This window comes from Limulus polyphemus, unplaced genomic scaffold (genome assembly GCF_000517525.1).
Source record: "Limulus polyphemus unplaced genomic scaffold, Limulus_polyphemus-2.1.2 Scaffold226, whole genome shotgun sequence".
In the NCBI taxonomy this organism is placed as follows: domain Eukaryota; kingdom Metazoa; phylum Arthropoda; class Merostomata; order Xiphosura; family Limulidae; genus Limulus; species Limulus polyphemus.
In genome coordinates this window covers 174,226-198,269 of record NW_013665836.1, presented here as the reverse complement: position 1 = coordinate 198,269, position 24,044 = coordinate 174,226, and the positions used below count along the sequence as shown (strand labels likewise).

Sequence of the window (24,044 nt, the reverse complement as noted above, 5' to 3'; positions counted from 1 at the left end):
AGGTAAGTTAGTAAAGTAAAAGTTTAAATTTAAGTAAAATTAAAAACTAAAATTAAATTAAGTACTACTACTCGGTAGTTATTATCTGTATTATATATATATATATATATATATATATATATAGTGATATATAGATTAAGCAGAATTAAATGAAGATGGTGTAATTAATTCATCTCAAACTCGACGAAATATCTTGAAATGGGATTTAATATTCATGTTGAAGTAAATTTGATATAATTTTCTATAATAGTTATCTAATTCGAATACACTTCTATTAGTTAAACTATTTGATTTATTAGCTTGTATTTTATTGTATAGGCGATGGTACTATAAGACACTATTTTAACTTGAACTACGATAACCAATTTTCAGATACTGCTCCCAGACATTAGCTAGCAATAGTGTCGCTAGAAATTCCATAAACAAGAAATGATTTAATCAGGTTTTGATTATACACATATATTATACCTTTTATAGTTGGTTTCAATGTCTTACTATTTATTTGGTTTCTGACTTTTTGGGGCGACATAAGGATGCTTTAAAAGTTTAGTAGAGATCAATAAAATAGTAAGAGGAACACTCAAGGACACTTGGGGATCGGATCCAAACCAACTCCTGTATGTTATCCCATAGGATGCCTTAAGGTGACTTCAAAGCTTGGTAGAAATCAATAGAAAGCATAAGGATGACACAGAGTTTTCTAGGGGCAGACTTAACCCTAAATTTTCTATGTTACTCTCTGAGAGGGAGGGAGGAGATTAGGTATATGTTAAATTTGGTTGAGAAGCCGGCACATAGACGATCCTTCTTCTTGAGATATACTCTAGTTGACGTACTCGTTCAACTAGATCTGAACTCTGACTTCCTATGTTACTCCACGGGGTAAATGTCAGGATTGATGATAATTAGTCCAGTGGCTTTAAAGTTTTAAGCAGATTCAGACACACACACACAACTTTGTTAAATAATGGTTTATATAATTAGTAACTATCCATTAAAACGTTTTCTATTTTTATTTTGTTACGATACATAGAGAAATCATTTTCTATGGAATGAACAAATACTCTAAATGTTTGTGGTCGTAATTAGTGTTAGCATACGGTACTATTTTGCATGAAATAAAATATTTATTCAGTGGCATACTAAGCAGCATAAAACATATCCTAGCTCTAAAACTGTTTCTTGCTTTCTATCTAAAACAACGGAAAGCTTAGGTGCCTAAGGTTTCCAGTGTCACTTTCTATTAACACTGTCCATCTCTTCTTTTACAGAGCTGGCTTCTCCTGCGTACTAGCAACAAGCTAGGAATGTAACTCTCGGAAAAGCTATCATAGCAATTATGATGAAAGCTTTCATAGAGACTCTAAAGACAAATCATGTCTCTCGGATGTTTAGTTACACTGAGGGTTATAAAAGAAAATCTAATCAGTGAAGCTGCTGGATTTAATTGAAAATCACTGGCATACAGAATATTTCTAAACACATTGAAATACGTTACTTAACACTGTATTTTAGTATTATTTAGTATATTTGTCATCAACAGTAACATATGACTTTTCAAAATTATTATCAAACTATATGTTTGGTGTGTTTTAGTCTTACAAATATGTTTTACTTTATTTATCACAAGCTATATCAAAATGATTAATTTTTTCACTTAATACAAAATTTGTATTTTCCTTCACTGTTCTACAATCACGAATTTATTCACAGTTAATTACATTTATAAGCTTACAAAGCTCACAAAAATAAGCTATTCTCACTTAATAGAAAAGCGTTTTTCTAGACAAATGTCAGTATATTCTTTTTTTATAATCGATTTACTTAGCATATACATGCAGAAGCTTGTTATGTGTGTATGATATAGGCTTACATGCAGAACTGCACTTTTCTATAGTTGTAGAATACTTATAGACTTTTTGTGTTATCTCTGTTTCCGGTTTGACATAGTCTAGATTGACTTCTATTTGGTCTGTTGATTCTGATGACCACCAAATTGTCCTGTTATTGTTGTCAAACCGAATGTCACTTGGATAAATAGAACTTTTGGAAATGGATTTTTAAGGCCTGGTAATTACTGGGTTGCTTAAAGGTTTGGTTGAAATTTCGAAAACAGGTAGTCAGCTGAGATCAAAGTTACCTGCACAGCTTGTTTGTTTGTTTTAAATTATGCACAAAGCTATACAATGGGCTATCTGTGCTCTGCCCACCACGGGTATCGAAACCCGGTTTTTAGCGTTGTAAGTCCACAGACATACCACTGTGCCACTGGAGGGCCCCTGCACAGCCTGAGAACAGTTTCTTCATTTACTAATCTATTTTGTTTATTTTTTTAAATCATCTTCTCCTTTATCTTGTAAGTCTTACCCTGTCAGAACATTCGAGTTTATTTTAACTTCCACTTTTGTTTAGTTATAGTTCTTTCCATGGTGCCCCCCTGTGGCACAGAGGCATGTCTGCAGACTTATAATGCTAGAATCCGGGTTTATATACCCCTGATGGGCGGAGCACAGATAACTCATTGTGTTGCTCTGTACTTAACTTCAAACAAAAACAAACAAACAAATCTTCCCATGGTTTGCGATTTTATTAAGGTGTTTTCCTGTTTATTTTCTTAACACCCTTAGAATTATTTGTTAACTCAAAAATTTTCATTAATTATTATACTGTGTGTTCATCTCGTTTACGATATATTATATGAAAGTCCACGAGCCAAGTCCTTCGAATATCATATTTTTACTGTAACAAACTCACACTCCATATTGAGAAATACCGTATATGCTTGATTTTCTGTTTATCTTCTCAGCTTTAAAAATAGCTCTAAATCTTCCAAATAGTGTGCAGTATGCTCTGACAAGGTTTCTAGAATGCTTATTCGTTTTGGTTTTACACAAGTGTGGTTAAGTAACATATGATCTAAGTATCTTGATGTATTTCCATAATACTACTATGCATGTACAAAGGAAGTTGTACAGTACACTGAAAGAAATAATAAAACACTTAAAAGAAACTTCAGGTTGAATTCTTAGACTAATTCAGGTCAAGAGAATTAAGTTTTTCCACGTATTATGATATAGAAGGCTGTGCTTTTGTTGTCCAAACAGCTGAACTAAACCATATATACAAAAAGCTATCAATTCCAGGAGTGTAGGAGCGCATGTACTTTACGACACTTCTTGTTGAACAAATGGTTTTACTTGCGGTCGATAAGTGCTCTTTTTTTTCTCATGCAACATTAGCAAGAGATAGGATAGCAACTTGAAATACATAAATGGGAATATGTGTACGTGTACAGTGATTGTTTTACAACGCCTAATGTTTTGGTGTAAGCATCACAACCTTACTTTCATTCTCCTTAAAAATTAAAGTTATATATCAAACCACTGATTAATATGATGGATATAAAAAGGTAAAAACATAATTGAAATGTAAGTCTTTATGTTTCCAACTGTGTAATATATCCTGTGTTCTGAGTTCGTATTTATAGCGTCTCTTTATATTTTTCCTTTTTTATATTAAGCATACAAAAACGATTAAAATGAGAAAGAAAGTAATGCATAATGTTCAATAAATCAGTGTATAGGTGGAAATATAGGTTTATATTAACTTAAAACAAGAATCACATGGAAAGAAGAAGTCACAGGATAATTGACAGACTGCATTCTAAAGTTTTTCGGCTGACACTTGTACCCTTCCCTTCGTATTGTTACACTTGTCTTGTTGAATAAACCATTAATGTAGACAACTCTGAGAAAAGTATTCGACCTCAGTTTGCTTATTTTATTTGTTTTTATTTTTTTACAGACAGCTAAAATAACCGTATAATTTCTGATGAGATCATTTCTCCGATATGTCAAGTGGATTCTTCTAGCTTTCCACTCATATTTTTGTCTTTATGAATACCTTCTTGCTAAGATTCAAAGTGTTTGTTCGTTGAATTTCCCGCAAAGCTTACTCGAGGGCTACCTGCGCTAGCCGTCCCTAATTTCGAAGTGTTAGGCTATAAGAAAGACAGCTAGTCAACACTCACCCCATGCCAATTCTTAGGCTAATCTTTCACCAACGAACAATGGGATTTACAGTGACGTTATAACACTCCCACAGCTGAAAGGACGAACATGTTCGGTAAAGGGATTCGAACCTGCGATCCACAGATTGATTAAAAAGTGTCAGACTATGTTATATGGTTGTCATAAATAAGCGTCTTTCAACTTAAATCTGAAAATGTGAGAACTGCATGTGTTGTATTGTATCAGACCTCATTAAAGCATAAACATTTTGCTTAACTATACAAAGAGATCATGAAGTAGCATATTGAATAATACATGTTTTTGGTACTACAATATATACATAATTTTAAACATAAATAGCAAAGTTTATGAAAGCTTAAGTGTCGATGGATGTTTAAGAGAACTATATAGAAACGCTTATGACATCTTAGGATAGAACAGACTTCGATCTTTTTATAACTCACTCCTTTGGATACGTTTCAACTAAAACCCAGGAGCCTTAAACCTATTAATGACACTTGGTAATTACAGAAACCAAGAAAGAATAAACTTACTCAACTGTTTTTAACTAGTATGATATTTCTTTTTTTAAAGGTGTGTGCACTTTAAGTATGTATACAAAAAAAAGATTTTTCGAAAATGTCCAGTAAACATAGCCATTTCTCACTAATTTGTTCAGCTATTAAATCAATTCAAATTATCTTCAAAAAATAATTAAAAGCTATTTCAAAGCATATTTCTTGAACATTGTTTAGGGACACGAGTTGGCTCAATTCCGTAAACTAGTATATCGCTTCATCTTGACCAAAAAAAGTAAAATTTATTTAAATGCCGTTTATAAAATATTAAAGCAGTTTGTTGTTGGACTACTGACTTATATTTACTATTAGTTTTTCAGGGCACAAGAAAGAGTACGTTATTATATATCGTTGCTTAATCTCTTTTGCTGTATATTTTGTAGTTCGTCTGATAGTTAATTTGACAAGAATCCCGTAATCTTTATATCCTACAATTCTGCAGAGAAACGGCATTAAAAATGGTTATTTCTGTCTTTTGGCGTCAAGACGTCATCATCGATAAAACAGATGAGTCCATAACAAATCCAATGTTTTATCATTAACGTTTGCCTGTTTAGAAAATTTAGATTTGTAGATCGTGAATACCAAGAGAAACAAAAACAATATAACCGTGGGAGATGGAGACTTATAAGCTACGATTATATCCTCCATTTCCCAATGAAAGTGGATTATCTTGTTTACATTGACATTTCAACAATCAATGTGACATTAAATTAAACTGTTGGACATTTACTCGCGATATATTTCTATTATTTTTATTATAAAACGTTTCCTCTATAATACTTCATATATAGTATACTGTTATTAATGTATCAAATGTCCATTAATACCTACATATCTTTTTTACTACGATGTATTTTTCAAACGAATGTTTATTTCTTGATGGTTTATATGGATGGGTTAGATATATACTTCTCAGCTCAACTTGAATAGGCTTCATGAAATACCGGCAATAGAAATTACATGTCTTTTTTTGTTAAAAGTTGATAATTTTTACACATATTCAATTGTGTAAAATATAACTGACAACCCAAGTGAAACCCATTACACGTTTTTGTCAATCGTGTAATACATGTGACAAACTCCTGATGTTTATCTTCTGAACAGAATATTTATTCATTGTTAAAAAAAAAGACTGGAAGCAAAACTTATTTATATTCTAAGTTCTAATATACAAGTTTAATTGATTATTTACGAAATGTCAAGGTTCTCGCAGGAATTGACTATTCAGGAGTTTTATAGCAATAAATGGTTGCAATAGGATCAGTATATAAATCACATACTCTAAATCAAGTTTAAATATTGGGCTATCTGTGCTATGTTTACTACGAGTATCAAAACCTGTTATTTTCCGGTGTGAATTATCAGACTTACCGCTGAGCCAATTGGGGTACTGCTACTGTATTTGCTAGATGCATTTAAATATGTGGGTTTTAACCTTTTACAGAAGACACGTAGGAGTTGTGAGGTCAAATACTTCCTTTTAAATACATGTATTGATTTATAAGAACGTAGTAGGATCTGAATCTATCTTGCCTTTTAGGTGAGTTTTAAATAAAACTATAATACAGATAAAAGATTGTTTACTTCAGAATTTTCATGCAAAATTACACAAGGGCTTACTGAGAATAGCCGTCTCTAATTTTGCATTATAAACTAAAGAGAAGGTAATTATTCAACAGTACCAACCACCATTTTGAAAACATAGATAGAAGAAAAAAATGTGAAATGATCTGTTTGCCACTTGCACATTGAATAGGTTTATGTAACAGAATATGTCAATTGAAAATAACAAGGGATTTATAAAGGTATTTAATTAAATAAAAAGCCATGATAACTTAATTCTGTCAGGGATATTGTAGGGATGAATTTATAAATAGGTATAAATGAACTTTTGGGAGTGGATGTTTTATATGTAAAACTAAATATTAAACATTTTTACATCAATCCTTGGACAACACTAAAATTATATTGTTACATTTAATTATAATTTAACCGAAACTAAAAAAGTTTTAAAGTTAAAGTTTGTTTACCAATGTATGGAAGGCAAGAATATATAATAAGTTCGAGTACTTGGTAGCCTTGGTGGATTTGTAAATTTTATAGTTAGAAAGATACTGGTAATATTTTTTTAAATAAATGCAGTTGGAATATCCGCCAAAACACATAAAAACAGTTGAGTAGCCCCTGTACTTCCTTTATACGCCATCATAGTGAAGAAACAGGACACCAACTGCACATACGTAATTTCTTTACCCTCTGCAAGACTAACACTGATCTGGAAGTATTGATTAAAGAAACCCTCCGTATCAAACAGCATTCTCCAACCCTGATTCACACAGTTTTCCTTTAAATTGCACATTTTTAACTATGTATAGCATTATTGGTGTTATTTCTTTTCTGTGAATGGTTTTTTTTGTTCTATCTTCTCCCCTTCTTTTTTTTCTATGCATTTTTTATTTAATTATAGTTCAATGTAACAACGTAATTTTATTGATGTCTAAGGACTGAAGTAAATTTCTTATATTTTGCTTTAGATATTAAAGATGGAATTTTTAGAATTCTGAAATGATTATCTGCATCCTTTTCTAAGAAACTAAACAGACTTTTTTATCATAAGTGTCGCAATACTTTTTATTAATAGTAAGGATTTATTTAAATATATTAAGGGTACGCAAAATGTTGAAATTGGACTAGGGATTTTGAGTAATAATGCAAGAAGGCTTATATCTGTTGATTATGAGATGTCTACGTTATTTAATTCTGCTTTTTCTTCAATACTTGGTAATGAAGATTTAAGCAATATTCTTCATTTTGAACAGCCGACACATGGAAACAAGATCGAACAGATAATCACATTAATTCTGAGCTTGTTAAAGAACTGGGAAATGTAAAGAAAAATAAAGTTTCTAGGCAGGATAATATTTCCCCAAATTTTTTGAAGGAGGTTAAAGATTAAACATGTGAGCCACTTGCTACTAATTTTTGTAAGTCCCTGAGAAGAGGGCAGGTTCTAGAAGATTGAAAGGTGGCTAATGTTAATACTGTTTTCAGAGAAGATGATAAAAATTATCTCGGTAATTATAGGCTTATTAGTCTTAAATCAGTGATGGAAAAAGTTTTTGGAAATCTCAAAAAAAAAAGATGCTTTTCAAAGTCGTTTAACAAAGTTCAAAATTTTGTTGGATAGTCAGCATGATTTCATTAGGTTAAAATCTTGACTTACTAATCCCCTGACACTCTTTGACGAAGTTACTGCTTATGTAGATGAGGGTGTGGATTTGGTGTGCCTAGATTTTTCAAAAGCAGTTAACAAGGTTAAACGTAAAATTCTTGTTAAAATTATCTCTGTAGATATGGGAGATAGGGGGTTTATTGGATACATGATGCAATATTTGAATGAGTGCTCAGTTCTCAAGTGAGAACAAATATGGAACAAGATTAAAAGACTGAAGCTAGATAAAGCTTGAATTTAACAGTTTCGGGTTTTAAAATTAATTCCTATTAAAACACTAGTGGAATAGTAAAATATTATTAAACTTCATGCATTTATATATTTAACGAAAAACGTTTAAACGTAGCTCCGTCCTCAACCGGTATGTCAATATAATATATAGTGGGCATTTTTTATTAACGTTTACCTAAGCTTCATCCAAAAGAAATATTATACGTTTCACGTAACTTCTTATATTTTATCATTCTATTTGTGCGTTTTTGTACTTTAATTTTACCCTCAGCCATTGATTGATAATTTTAAAAACAGTGTGACGATCAATTGGCAATATAATTTTAATTTAATTGCATATAAATTGATGTAATATGAGGTATTGCTTAGATAAGTTTGAGATTCTTTAAATTCCGTTATCTTTTACACATTTTGGATATGATCAGTAAAACAAATCACAGGATACGGTAATTTGTTCTAGAGACAGTAGGGTATTATGACTCTCAATAATAGAAAATATTTCAAACTTCATGTGAAAGAAGTGTTGTTTTTGGTTATCAATATTAATGTTTTGATGCATGTTAATCTATTCATATAATAATCAAAAAGTAACCTTTTATGAAAACCAGATAGTCATTATATCATAAAATATAAAAACCTCCAAGGCCTACTTGGTTAAAACAATTTTAGAATTATAGAATGTTACTTCTTTTTAGACTTTTATAATAATTTACAAATGCCTGAATTATGATATTAGTAAAATAGATTGGTTATTCTTGTTTCAGCACAAAATTGCACAATGGGCTATCTTTACTGTGCCCACCGTAGATATGGAACCCAGTTTTTTAGTGTTATAAGCCCTCAAGCATACTGCTCTTATCGATTTTCATCAAGCCGAGTAGATTTCTATACGCTCTAAAAATTGGGGCCACAATGTATCGATAAGAAAAGCAGACAACAAGCCATGGTACATATATCATTAGAAAAAATCTATGTATAGATTACAGAATATAAATGACGATGCTCTCCTGAGAGAATCTTAAACAACTAAAAACATATTTTCTGTAATGAAAGATTATTACTTTGTCTCGTAAAAGCGTCTATTACATGCAAGCAAAAACCTACTAAGTGGATAGTACGTTTATTCGTGTAATTAATGTATTCAATATTTATGCAACATGTGCATAGATAATGTTTTCAAAGATGCACTTTCAGAGATATCTTAGGATAAAGTTTAAAATGTGCACTTTACTTACTCTATTCTCGATCTGAATTACTGGAATTAATGTGGAAACTAGCCCTTTTCAAATATACTCTTGTAGCTAAATGATTAATACGACAAACATTTTTTAAGTAAAACTAATAAATTACAAGACAGCCTCTTACTTAAATTTATTTATTAGACTATCTTTGAACAAATTTAGTTCTATCGAGAAAAATTGATTGGTTGTTTCAAAAACTTGTGTAAAGCAGCATAAAGACGGTTTGCGCTACTCGTCCCTAATTTTGACCTGTACACTAGAAGAAAGGTAGCTAGTCATCAGTTCTTGGGATACTCTAATCGAATAGTGGTATTAAACCGCCTTTTTGATAACAGTTCTAAAGAGCAGAAAACACTTCTTTTGGCAACGAGACGCGAGCATAGCTTCTCAGATTCACAGTCCCATATGCTAACTATTATGCCATGCTAGTCTATCTTGTTAATTAGTTTATTCTTAACTCCATTGAATTAAGTTCAATAAATGATATCATTAAAAGCTAGTTAGATAAAGGAAACTAACGAATATGTATTTGTTAGTTCTATAAACATATCTCAAAGGAAGTTCTCAACTTACTGATAAAATGCACATATATATATATATATATACTAGCAGAAACCCGTAAGGCATTTGTGGTCAAATTAGTATCTTTATTTCAACAGTACTTCTTTAAATATTGGATTTCTAGAATAATACAAAAGAACAAATCGCAGACACGGAAATCTGTAAATCCACTTCGACCTTTAAAAAAACAACAACAAACTATGATAAGCTTTCAAAATATTGTTGTACAAAATGTTTATTAACATACTTAGATCTGTTGAAATGAAGCGCGCACGCATGCGCGTTTAGATAGTAAGGTGCACACTGTGACGTATTTATTATACTATATTTATTTTAATGTCGAAGTTTGCTTAGATTAAATTTATATTTTCAAATGTACATAACGTATACTGTTAAATATGTGTTGCGAAAATCCCGCCTATTCTTTAAAGTTGTAGAAGATTCTCGAGGGTAAGAATCAACAATGTATGTGTGTACGTAAATGCCTATAAATATAACCTACGGGACGCGCCAAAGTTGGTGTACTATAAACCACGGAAGCTATAATTGTGATATTTGACCAGGAACATTTGTAAATTTCGAACACTATAAACCATTTAACTTCAATGGACTCGCATCGAACATTAGTACTTTTACGAAGACATTATATAACTTCAGCGGTAAAAAGCTCGACCTGTAATCGGCGTGTGATCAGCAAGGCTTACAGAGCTAGCTAGCCCCCTATTAAGTGAATTGCTCCTTCGTCAACTCGAAATTAACTCGCTCATCGTGATCCCTCGATAAGATATCAAGAAAGTTGCAGACTAGAAAGAAGACTTTATATTGCTTGTCAAACTTTTGTATATACATCAGTATTTGTAATAACCGTTATTATAAATTGTTTTATTGTTTGTGTATTAAAATATATTTGTATTAAAAAAAATAAAACTGCGTATCAATATTGTTGGCAAATATCATAAATTAGAGATATATCGGCATTTATTTAACTATTGGATTTAAATTATCATTTAGCTCGATTTCAGACCATTCGAAATTATAATATGTAACAACACAAATGTGTAGGACAGACAAAGACTGAGTATTATTATAGTAGATATTAATATAACAGCAAAAAAACAACAACAACAAAAAACATATATATATATATATATATATTATCAATAAGATGCATTATGTTAGTAATTCCTGGAATCTATGCAGATAATTCAGATTACTTGACGATCAGACAAGACAAGTTTAAAATGATCTAAAAACTATTTACCTATTAAGTAATTGTAAAATTTCAAGTAACAAACATTAATACTCGTTTCCACAACAATACGAAATAGTTTACTACATTTTATTGGTGGACGGACAAGACACGGAGTAGGCAATCATTTCATTTGCGGGAAGATTTTTGAATTTTGCAAATAATTTATTTTTTCTGCCAACAAAAGTTTATCATCAATTCGATTGTCAGATAACAACAGATCATTTGAGCTACGTTAACAGAAAAATGAACTTAACAGACTTGCAAATATAGAGAAAAAAAATACTAAAACTACTAAACAACAGTTTTGAATGTTTTAATAACTTCTCGCTATGAATATTTAAGATTTACTACGTTTTTTAATGATTGAAGGCATTTCAATTTATATAACATGTATTTTCAAATTTTATGCTCCACTTTAGAATTTTAAAACTTGCATATAATATTTGTTTATTCATTAAAGCACCACAAGTGTGCATTATTTCATTAATTTTCATTTCTTTTCGCCATTAAAACTTAACATCCTTTGTTCGTTTGCATTCTGCAGAACAGGGATGATTAATTATAGGACTTTCATGCTCTTATTCATTCAAGTCAAAAAACACGGATTTATGTCTGTGGACTACTTAATAATGAGGTATAATTGATCGGCAAAAAAACAAAAACAAAACACTTGTCCTAGGCAATATCCGTGCAATTTGAAAAGTCCTGAATTTTCATTGAAAATCTTTGTATTTTCATTATAAAACTTAAAATAATTTATTTATTAAATAAATCACTTATTAGACAGTGTACATTGAAAACTTTTAGTAGTATAATTGATCTAGAATGAACAAAATTGTTTGGTGTGTACCAATTAAGCTTTTAGTCGTTACTTAAACTTGTAGAGCTAATACCAGGATAGTCGGGGCTGGTATGTTTGCACATATTAACAAACATTTTATAGTATTTTCTTTTTTTAGCTCTTTTCTTTTCGCAAAAGTGAATTCACAAAAACTCAGATTCCTTATGGTCACTTCTCAGAGATTAAAAAACATTTTGCGGAGACTTTTTCTAATCACAATATCTATAAATTACGGTCGAATAAACACAATGATTCAAGCGTTCTTGAAAGCAGTGCTGCTTCTCAGTAAGCAAAAAATGGAAAAACCAAGTTGTTTAACTCAGATTATCTGGTTTTTATGGGATTTATCTGTTTTAACTGTACGTGTTTTTAACATTTGTGATTGTACGTTTAAAAGCTAACCAATGAATTTCTAAGAGCCATCTTCCTATTTAGTTTCGTATAATGCTAAACAAATAATATGATATCGTCAAATTAGAAAAACATAAAATATATAGGTATAACAAAATAAATTTCTTTAGCACATTAGTCTTCCATTTTGGGTAAGCCATTTTTTTGTCGATTTCCATCTCGCGAACAGATTCGATGGATTTGGTGTATGTTTGTAATTAAGCACAATGCTCATATGTACTAAACGGTCAGGTTAGAGACTCCAGGATTGAAGTTTATATACACATTCCTGATTTTCAACTACTGGCTATAGTTATGAAAACCAGTCAGCAATACTAACTGCCACAAGGGCTTTGTTGACTCTTTGAACCGAATAACTGGATTGACTGCTGAAAGGAATGAGTGTATTTAGCGGCATGGCGCCTGGAATCCTGGATTCTTCAAACTGTAGACATGCTAACCATCAAAACACGATTGTCCTCAATGTCATACTTACACATTGAATTAAATAGTAAATATACATTTCCTTTTTACAGTGTCATTTTATTTCAACTGTTTACAGTGGTAGATTTTTTTTTACCTTTATTTTTTTACTAACAGTTCAATTAATCTATTTCTCCTTACGAGATTATAAGGGAAACAATCGAGTGATCACAGCAATGATAACTCATTTTCTTTTAGGCTTAACAATAAACAAATTAACAGTTGTTTCATATTTCCATGGAATTGCAAAATAAAGTATTTTTACACCCAAGAATTTCTTGGTTATTTAGAAGTATTTATCCACAAGAACGAAATTGATATTATAACTTAATAGATGTCAATATAATCTCATTCTTAAACGCAATTTTGTAGCATCTAAGTGACTGCAACGTTAAGTTTTAAGTTAATATAAACATTCTAATTATTCTTTCAATGGTGAAAGTTTACGGATTCAGATTAATAGTATTACCAACGTCTGTACTAGCAGATAAAATCATATTTGGCTTCAACAGACTTATTGTAAGTAATGTATTGATTTTATCGATCATTGTTTATCTTTATAACTGATAATAACGTTTGTATTTATGTTACAAAGGCACTAGTCTAGGGTTAAAACTGTTTTTTTGTTGTTGTTTTTTTTTGCAATTTCTAAAGATATTTTGGTTTAATGTTTCAATATTTCTCAACCCTTAAAAAGCGGAAATAAAATTTCACAGTAGTGTTTCGAGTTTTGAATTATACTTGGAACCTAAACATGTGGATTTTTCGGTTTGACTTGAACCAAGTTGACAATACTTGGTTGAAGACCAGTAAATTTGGGCACAAAATTCCAATACTTCGAGAAAAAATTATATTTCCCCCAATGACTAAAAATTCATCTTTGGTATCAAACCAGAATATTGCATTAAGTTTATTGTTTCGGAATAGCATTATTTATCATTTTGAAAAGTGAGAATTAAGAATATTACGTTAAATTAATATACATATCATAACACATACAATAATTAATACAATTAGTAAATCGTGTAAAACAACCCAAAAGACAAGTGCAAATATAGTACTTCAAAGGTTAAGATTTTATAGTTGTATGGTGTCTAGTGAAGAGAAGTTGTATAAAAGTATACCCATAACACTAGAAGCACGGGGCAGCTTAGGCCATAATGAACTGAATGTATTGCCACTTAGCACCGTATTTACTCAGTTTTCAACTTTTGTTTTACCCATCTGCGACCGCAATCTAGCAGGTAATATTTTTAGACATTATGATGAAACAATAACCAAAACTGAAGCGATAATCAAGAACAAACAACAAATGATAAATCGGAAAGAGAACTGGGGAGATATTATTAATAGTATAATAAGCAGTTACATATCTTTACATGGATAAATAATTAAAATTTATAAGTTTTTCATCTCTAATTAGTTTCGTTTATAATACACTAAGAACTTACCGCGAGATTATTTGAATATAAGAAAAGTGTCCCTCCCATATATCAGAATTTAGTCTTCCTAAAAATCTGAATTATGATTTTACCATTCACAGGACAGCATTAGTTACATGTAAGAACACGTTTTGGGTTATTTTATATAGAACATTTTAGCAGAAACAACTTATACAAGCTACTATAGATTGTATTGAAAGTCTACAAATATTGATACTCTGAGCACTCACCCCACTTTCAAAAATTTTAATTCGTCATCCCTGTTTATGCTCTTGTTAGCAGCAGAAGAACTTTATAACAAGTCTCCTTTAAAGATTTTAATTAGTCATCCCTGTTTATGCGCTTATTGACAAATTTCTCAGAAATCAACAAAAGATTTAATTTGAAACTAAGTTATAGAAAATTACACAGAAAACCTATTCGAAACTCAAAAACATGTTCAAATATGTTAATTGAACGTACATTTTCTTCAAAATATAAAAACTTAATGTATTTTGATTAGTATAAAACGACATAACACTCTAAAAATCGGCTTTTTAAAAAATCATTTTGATTCTAAAGCATTACATGAAAATTATGATTTAAATATTTTGCAATAGAAAAGTTTTTTTTTGTTAAATTTAAGAAATCGTACACAGAAATTAACATGCATCCATAGAGCTGCTTTTAGCAGGCCTTACACCCATACATATAATTTTTTCCCATATTTATTCTTTTCTCTTCATTTCCTGTTATATGCAGTGGATGAAAAGGTATCGTTTTTTTCCAAATGATATTCTGCTATTAGAACATGTCTAAATTCGATTAAAATATATAGAGTTGTGGTATTTCAGGCCCCAGTCTACTCTAAGGACTATCGAATACATATTGGAAAAGATGTTTATAAAACTTCCCTGTAAAGTACATTTTCAATATTTGCACCTTTATGGACATGAAATTTAATCGACCGAATGGCCAAACCCTGTATAGATCTACGTAGAGCTGTCCGTGAGAAAAATTGGGTAAGTGCAACCCCGACGGACAGATATTCAACTTGTATTATTGTAATATATAAGTCGGTGCTTAGAACTAACATTTATATTATTCTAAACTTGTTGAATTTAAGAGAAAGCTATCGGAGGTTGTATACACTTGCATATCCAAAAGATGTAAAAGGAATATGCTAGGTCAACTATGATGTTGATATCTGCTATAATATAGGAGCACACTCGTACGCTTCCAGAATTTAATTCCAGTATAGTTAGCGAAGCATTAAATGAGTGTGCATTTCCGATTGCGTAAAACCACATCAGCATTGTTAATTAAACTCAAGATGAGATACAACTAGGTATTACTGAAAGTCATTTAATTACCATTATCTGCAGGTATCTTTAAGTAAGTTCAGGTCATCATACCATGATCTTAAAAACTTCCAAATTCGTTCAGTGTTCGGTTACATATTTAAAACGATATCTTTACTTGACATGTACTGAATAATGATGCCTAATTATACATACAAACACGTACACTTCAACAGCATCGTTACAGTTTTATTCTGATTTTTTCTAGGTTTAGAAATTTTTTGTCTAAACCATTAAGTTTTAAAATATTGGAAAAATTGAATAACTTATTTTTTTCATATTTAGTGAAACATATCTTAGTATATCAGTAATACTAGAATATAAGTTTCAAATATCCATAAGGTTGGGTTTGAAGTTAAGTACAAAGTTACACAATGGGCTCTCTGTACTCTGCCACCACGGGTATCGAAACCTGGTTTTTAGCGTCGATATCCAGGTATATAAAGATATCTTGAGAAAACAGAAAAACAATTTATTCTGGAGATGACTATAGTTAATCTAAATGTGTGTATTTGTTCGTGAGTGTAAACTACAAAATTCTAAAAAAAATTATAGCGCTTAACTATATAAAGTAGTGTGGAGTTGAATGCGTTATACTTAAACAATTTTAGAGCGCCTCACCGCATCTTTACAGTCCTTGTCGCCACGTTCGGTCATAATCTGTCTAAAGATTGGGTATCTTGACAATAACCTTGCAGCACAATTTTCATTGCAAAAGGCTTCGTCCTAATCCTGTGATTTTGGGAGCACGCTCCTTCTCCCTGCAGCAGCTTTTCATAATCTATCTATTGAACAAGAGTAACTGCATTGAACTCTATAGGCACTGATATACTGACTTGACTGGTATATCTTCATATGGAATACCAGTTTTATTCTCCAGCTGCTTGAGGTAAGCGACTGATATGAAACTAACTGATATGCCGTTAGATCAGCTTGTGTACACATGACTTGTGTTGCTTTTCCAGACGCAAATCTATCTTAATTATGTTACATCCTATTTCCTGGGACACGTGGACGCCTTTATCATTGATCTTTGTGTTCGTCTATTCTCAACTGTTACATGACGCCGCACTTTACCCAACGCTGAGGTAAGACTTGTTGGAGGCCTCCTTTTGAAATTTCCATTGAGTCAGAATTAAGTATATGGGCTTACCTCGCTAAAATTCGGGGTTCGATTCCCCTCAGTGGATAGACTACAGGTAGCCAATTGTGTGGCTTTGTGGGGAAACAAGGAAACAATCTCTCCCTATGTAGTCCAGGTGCCCCAAATTGATCCATATTCATATGTTTTCAATACTCTTAAGTATATTGGACATCCCCGTCTTCGACATTCTATATCTCCAAACTGATCAAATCTTCATTGTCTGGGTGTATGAATAGTTTGAGTCGGAGAGGGCTGTTACATAACTTTCTAAAAAGCTTTGAGTTTTCTGTAGCATTACACTAGCTAAGTAACGTCAAGTCCCCCAATGTCAAAGTGGTAAGTATAAGGGCTTATAAATCCAAAATCCGTGTTTCGATATCTCTGGTGCGCACAGCACAGATAGCCCATTGTGTAGCTTTGGGCTTAGCTACAAACAAACGTAACGCCAAATAATGCCAAAATGTAGTTGTGATAAATATCGTTCCACCGTGACGTTAAATCGCCTGTGGTTGTCAAGTGATTTGCTGGTTTGCTCACTCAAAATCACTTTAATGTAACATACTCAGTCCTGTATATTTCAAGACTTACCGACAGATGAAGAACAACTGTTGAAGACCTATGTTATTTTCACCAGTTTTGAAAGCTAGAAAAGAAAATACAAGAAAGAGAACAGCTTTAGCAGAAACAGACATCCAGTGCAAACACAATATCAGATAAGAAACTTAACGCTTGTAAGTTGTTAAGTTAATGATTCATATTAATAGGTTTCCGACTTTATATGTTTAGACTTTAGAGAAATATAATGTGTAAAAATCTACTTGTTATTGTTAATTACGTATAGTAACGATATAATTTATTATGTAATGAAAGGCAGTGGAAAATATGATCTCAGTATGCATCTTTGTAACTAATAATTTCTTTTAGCACCTTGAGCATAAAATGCTTTCATTTAAGTTTTAAGCAGAAACAGGATAAAACAATAAACATTTAACAGATCATATCGTTAATTTTTTAGTCACAGTATTTAACAAACCTATATGTTGTATGAAACTTATTAATAATTTCGAAATTATTAATTTTGAATAATTCTTGTGGCAACCTACATTTATGATATTATTTTAGTAAAATAGAATTTACTCTGTGCATACACGTGAAAGCGGTGAGACAAGAAGCGAGAGCAGTTCTTGGCAGAATGCACGGAAATAGTCAATTTCATTTATGATACAAACCACTCCAATTTCTGACTGTAACTTATGAATCTAATTTTTAGATATAAAAAACATGCATTACACACAAAACCTCGCCCATTTTTTCAGGTACGCCCAATCCTATTAAATTTTAATGGGCGTGAGCTTGTGCTGATTCTTCTTTTTTTTGCGTATCACTTTGAATGTAATTCGAATTGCATAACAGAAGGTGCTCGTGACTTTCTGCCGTCATCAAAGGCCATTTCTGATTAATTTGACATAACTCTTACAGCGTACAGCACGACTTGGTTTTTCCATCCAGAGATTAGTTTGCGTGAAAAGGTGTGTTTAAACATTCATAATTTCTTGTCACGATTCCTTGTGCTTAAACTAAAGCAAAGTTAAAGTGCATTACTGCTCACTTATTTAGTTTGATATGTCTTTTGAAAACAGAGAATAATGAATCGTGTGCACGTAAAAGATACTATGTTTTCAGCGTAATAGTGCACAATTTAAATAAGTGGAAGTCTATAACAGAGAAAAAATTTTCAATTGTTCATAATTTTCGGATAGCTGAAAATTCATACAAGAAATAATTAGTCTATAGCCCCGCAGTGGCTTGGCGGTAATTCTGAAGGCTTATAATACTAAAAACAGGATTTCGATACCCGAAGTGGGCACAGCACAGATAGACCAGAGTGTTTGGTGTTAATATTACACTGTTTATCTTATTAAATGCACCCCTGCACAATTGTTAGTGAAAACGAAGTTGTATGTAAGAAGTCCAGAATATTTTCGTTACAAGTAGCAAAGTAATTTAGTAATTACGAAGTTTCACAGAAATATTTTAAAATAGAATTTTTGAGCACTGCTGAAGTTGTTTTCTGTAAGTATGGGAATGCCTTATTACTTCACTTTCGTCAGAGTAATTTAACTTGATCTAATTGTAATTTGTGTGATGTGTAATTGGGACACATATAAGAGTACGAAATAACGTACTACCTTCTTGTAATTCCATTTATTATAAAGTTTTGTCTTTTAATCGGTTGAGCAAACTCGTCTAATTCTGAATAAACAGAAAAAAAAAGAGCTCAATACTCCCATATTTTAAAACTCAGTTTCTTCTTTGAATTCAGTCATTTTAACAAGAACTTAAAACTCTTAGTGTTCGCTATTATTATTATTATTTATTAATTCATATTAATATGAATTGGGTAAGCAGTTGGATATGTTTGTAGTGAATATAGGTTAATTACGAACGAAACAACAAGGCTATGACGTGGCTTTAGAGGTAATGGTAATATATTCAAAAACATCTTAGGCGTGAAAAAAAGGTGCGTCGAAAAATTGATTTTGATTTCATGCCTTTAAGTCGCACACTCAATCATTTTTTCACCTTTTTTGAAGAGATATCATGACTTGTGCTAAAAATCAAAAGATAATTTAACTTTATATTGAAGACAAAATATACTATAGTTCGACTAACATTAACAGCCCCTAACAATAACACTCGAATATACAGATATTAATTTTTTGTCAATTCACACCAACAAACCACAGCAAGTAAGAAAGTAACACTCGATAGTAACCCACATTAGCTTTAGGATTATAACCCTATCATTCGGAAAAACCAAACAGATGCTTTAAAATATATAGTGGTAGTTTTTTCTCTAAAACAGTGTTAATAGCTTCTTTTATACTACGCTATGGAATTTAGATTAACAGTTTCCTGTCATCAACTCATGCAATCAGTACAGCCGTATCAGCCGTGACGCTAAACACTCTTTATTTAGGATTATTTCATAAAATTTTATAAATTTGTGCTGAATAGTTGGCAATGAATAATCAATAATAACCCGTCCACCCGTATGGTTTATTTGAATACTTGAGCTAGGGACTGCTAATTTAGTTTTCTTGGCCTAACCAGTATTAATGTATCTGCGCGTCCTTTCGCCTTATAGTTTTGCTGTTCTAAATCCGCCGTCTTTAGTCCGAATGACAAAAAACTGAAAACGGTCCACTTTTACTTTTAGGTGAAGCTGAAGTAAAAACGTTAGACCAATAGCTCACATGACGTTTCACGTAGGTGTGCGCAAAAATGTTTGTTAAATTTTGAGAGATTTTTGTTGAATAACTTTGGTCGCACGACACACTTCCGTGTGTCTTGATTTATATTCAGTTTCGTAAATGTTCTATAACTCTGAAGCATATAAGTTAAATTATAATGCAGCAATTCCTACCTTGAAAGGTCAAGGGTCGTTTGAAGATTAGGTTCGGCTTCTGGACAACCCAGAATAAACTGTGTGTTTATATTTGTAAACTTTTAGTTCTCCATTTTTTTATATAAGTCCTCCAGGGGGGATCAGCGGTAAACTAAGCAGAAGATAATATTTAAAGAAAAGTTACACAAGCTATTAATAATTCGCAGATAGCTATAGCTGCGATATCTTCATCTCCAAATTACAGTCGTTATAAATAGGCCAAGGCGCGAGAATCTGAAGTTAAGAGAGCTGGTTAATGTAAAACTAACACCGAAATGCATATAAAACGTACTAGAAATATTAAATGCTTCTTGGTTTAGTGTAAAATTAAAATATTGCTCATAGATCTAAGGATTAAACACATAGGCAATCTGCAATGTGATATTTATGGGATGAACAGAATTTTCTGGAATTTGGAATTAATATAAGAAAAGTAACAAATATCGGATACAGATATAATTAAAAATAGTACTGGTTTTATGAAATCCAGTGAATGATATTTTATGTTCAATTAATTTCACCTTAGTATTGTAGGCTGTGTTTTTAATATTTTAATTTAAATGTTTTATTTTGTAGAGGGAGTTTCTGTTTGAAATCTATAAGTTTCTTAAATGTCTAAGTTTGAAGTCACGTCTCGAAGTTTTGTGAGAGATGAAGAAACAAAGATTATGATATATAAAAACGAGAGAGAATTAATTTGCGAGTTAGTCAGCGATTCAGTCAGTAACTTGGTTGGTTTATTAGTGAATATATTAGTTAGACAGTTTGGGGCTGTTTAGTAGATATGAACGAGTGAAGGACTGATAAGTTTTATTTGAAAGTTAGGCCTATCAACGAACGTAGTCTGTTGAGTTTGGATGTCACAGTCGAAGAAATAAATTGTCTTCCTTATAGCTAAGTAGACTGGTACTTAAGTTATATTTATCGAATAATCAAAATGAACCCCCCACACGATACAATCCGTCACAATACTAGTGTTAGGAGTGAAATTATTTTAGTGAAGATAAAATATAATCTAGACTAGGTTTCAAGATGCAATGACCAAGCCAGCAATACTTCTTTCTGCGTCAGCTGTGCCAACTAAGGCTGCGCGACCTTCCTGGATAATTCCAATATTTCATTACCTAGTACAGTTCCGGAATTTAGTTAGTTAGCTAAACAACATCAACCAATTGAGAAACAAACAGATTATAACGAGAAAATACCATGGAAGATATATCAGGCTCAATTTCAGATAGCTATAAAAAGTGTAGTTAGAAAAGTGAACAGGTCATTCATCCTACTGCTGTTTAAAAGGATCAGCTTTAAAAACATTAACCAACCTTACAGCTAAGAACTGTAGCAACTATGAAGCTTTAGTGGCTGGCTTAGGAAACAGGTTTGGAGTTAGCAATGGAACTTTAATCCATCAAAGTCACAGATAAACAACAAGTTACGGGATCATCAGATCAATAAGTATCGAAACAACAACTCCCTGTGATGATAGTCTAAAATAATTGAAAATATTAACCAGACAGCTTACTTACACAAAAAGATAAGGTAAAGTATCCTTGAGGGACATATTATCAGGAATTACAAACAAAACTCTGTAGCAAATCAAACTGGTCTCAAAGGACGTCTAAACATTGAACTGTTATAAATGTAAAAAAAACATGGTCATTACAGCCAAGACTGTAAAGAATCAACAGATGATAATAAACCAAGAAAATAGTACCCTAAGTATGAGTCCTAAAGCACAACTAAAACAAGGGAAAAATAAAGAGTTAATCAAATGTTGGAAAACAGGAACTAGATTGAATTAAGTGGAAAAGTGCAACTGAGAATATTTCATCTACCCCAGGTGAGATAGCAAGCTCGTTATTTAAATTCCACAAGTTATGAATTCCTTAACATGTTGATTGACATTGTTTCTAAAGCTACAAGTGTTCGACACAATCTGGTAGTGAATGGTTAGAAATTGCTTTCAGAGATAAAGAAAGAAGATGGATTGATGCAAACAATTGCGCATAAAGTTACAGGAACAGAAAAGCTCAGTCACACTGATTGTGGGAAGCTTCTCTACACAACATGTTATGTATGTAACCGACATCAAGGAAAAATGCATATTGGAACAGACTTAATGCAGTGACATAGATTTGAGGCTAAATTAGCTTCAAACGATTTCACAGCCTATTATCAGGATATTTACATGCACTATACAACATTTACACCAAATAACAACAAGGATAGGTGCACAGGACAATAAGTACAGTTGATCTGGAAGGCAACATAGCAAATTCGAAAGAATAGGTCCCCCAAGCCAGACTTCTTCTCTTGTGATCATTTTTGGAAGGATTTCAATCATAAAACAGCTAATTGATTATTTTATATGAAGATTTCCCCTAAGCAAATCTATCTACTGGAGAGCTTGAGGTTTCTGTGGAGACCATTTCCAAAATATCAACAGAAATATAATTAACAGTGAATTTACTTGACCATCTACCCAAATAAAACTTTTCCATTCATAAGACAACCTGTGACTATGAAGAAAAAGAGAACCTCCCATCCTTCTATTATGAACCACGGAAAAAAGAAATGCCAAACATATTTGGTGAATGGACAGTTTAGATGCAGCAAAGATGTAGTTTTTTGTTATATTAGTTAGAAATGTATCTATACTTTGTTTAAAACATGTAATTTACGATGTGGTGATTGCAATGCCTATTAATGAATAGTAGTTTTTGTTAATTGTAAATACTGACTTTGTTACAAATTATGTATATTTAAGTTTAATGTATGATTGCTTTTTTTGTATTTTTAGAATTAAGTTTTAATATAACGTACTCAAAGTATACATCACATCATTTGACTGACGAGAGCTTGCGTGCACAATTTATCTTTCTTCAGCTGTTATTACCTAATAAAGTTGTATCTTTTACTTGGTATAAATTATCCTTCAAAAAGATTAAAACATGGTTGGATTTTCTTTTTAATACACATATTATAATTCGCAAGATTTACTTGAGTGAGTATCATATTTGATTTATAAAGTTAAGCTAACTATAATTAATGCTATTTATAATATATAAATATATTAATAATAATATTTAATAAATGTTGAAATACATTTTAATTTCATATTAGCAATATTTACTATATTTGGAATTTGCAATCTTCATATCGTTTTATTTATAAATTAAAGTAAGTACTATAGATAGATTTTCACAGCCATCACTATTAGTTAGTCATTTCTTATACAATAGCTTAACTGATATAGATTTTTACAAGTAATTGGCGATCTTATTTTTTTTGGAATATTAATATAAGGTTCTGATGCTTGATACAATTAACTTTTTCTAAATGTTATCTTTCTTACTCCAGGAATTCGTAAGTTTCCAAACTCATAAGTTATGAAATGAAACTTAAACCAAAGGTTTTCTTTCAGGTCTTAATAATATTTATTTTGAACAAAAATGTCAAATTCTCTTCTATCACTTGTTTTATTTGGTATCTATATAATTAGACTTGGTATTGTGAAAAGTGGATAATTATTGATTCATTAGCACGGGGAAATCATCTCTTAGGATAGTGCTTAAGCTCTTGTAGCCTTTTCTAATGTGTGGAACCACATGTTGGCGTCAGGTGTTAAGTTCATTATATAACATCACATAGTCATAATCCCATAAACCATATCCGCATAATTTCAAACAAGATTAATGTGTTGTGATCATCTTGTTGCATTAATATCCGAGATATTCTGACATTATACTTTTTGTATCAGACAGATGAATGCAGTAAATCTCACACAAAAACTAACATAATTTAACATCTCATACTGCCTGGCTACCACATCTCCTTTCTTAGAAACA

The 24,044-nt window shown here is 31.5% G+C and overlaps 1 protein-coding gene across 2 annotated transcripts in view; it reads right to left on the bottom strand.

Annotated features, from left to right (window-relative positions):
- Positions 1-24,044, bottom strand: part of LOC106478573 (sex peptide receptor-like) — a 239,866-nt gene that overhangs the window by 56,525 nt on the left and 159,297 nt on the right. The window contains exon 2 of one of the 2 annotated variants that reach the window (XM_022382185.1): positions 17,337-17,391. The exons of the other annotated variant lie outside the window; for it this stretch is intronic. The gene's annotated coding sequence lies outside the window, so the exon portion shown is untranslated. The remainder of the gene's footprint in view (positions 1-17,336; positions 17,392-24,044) is intronic. 2 annotated transcript variants of the gene reach the window in all.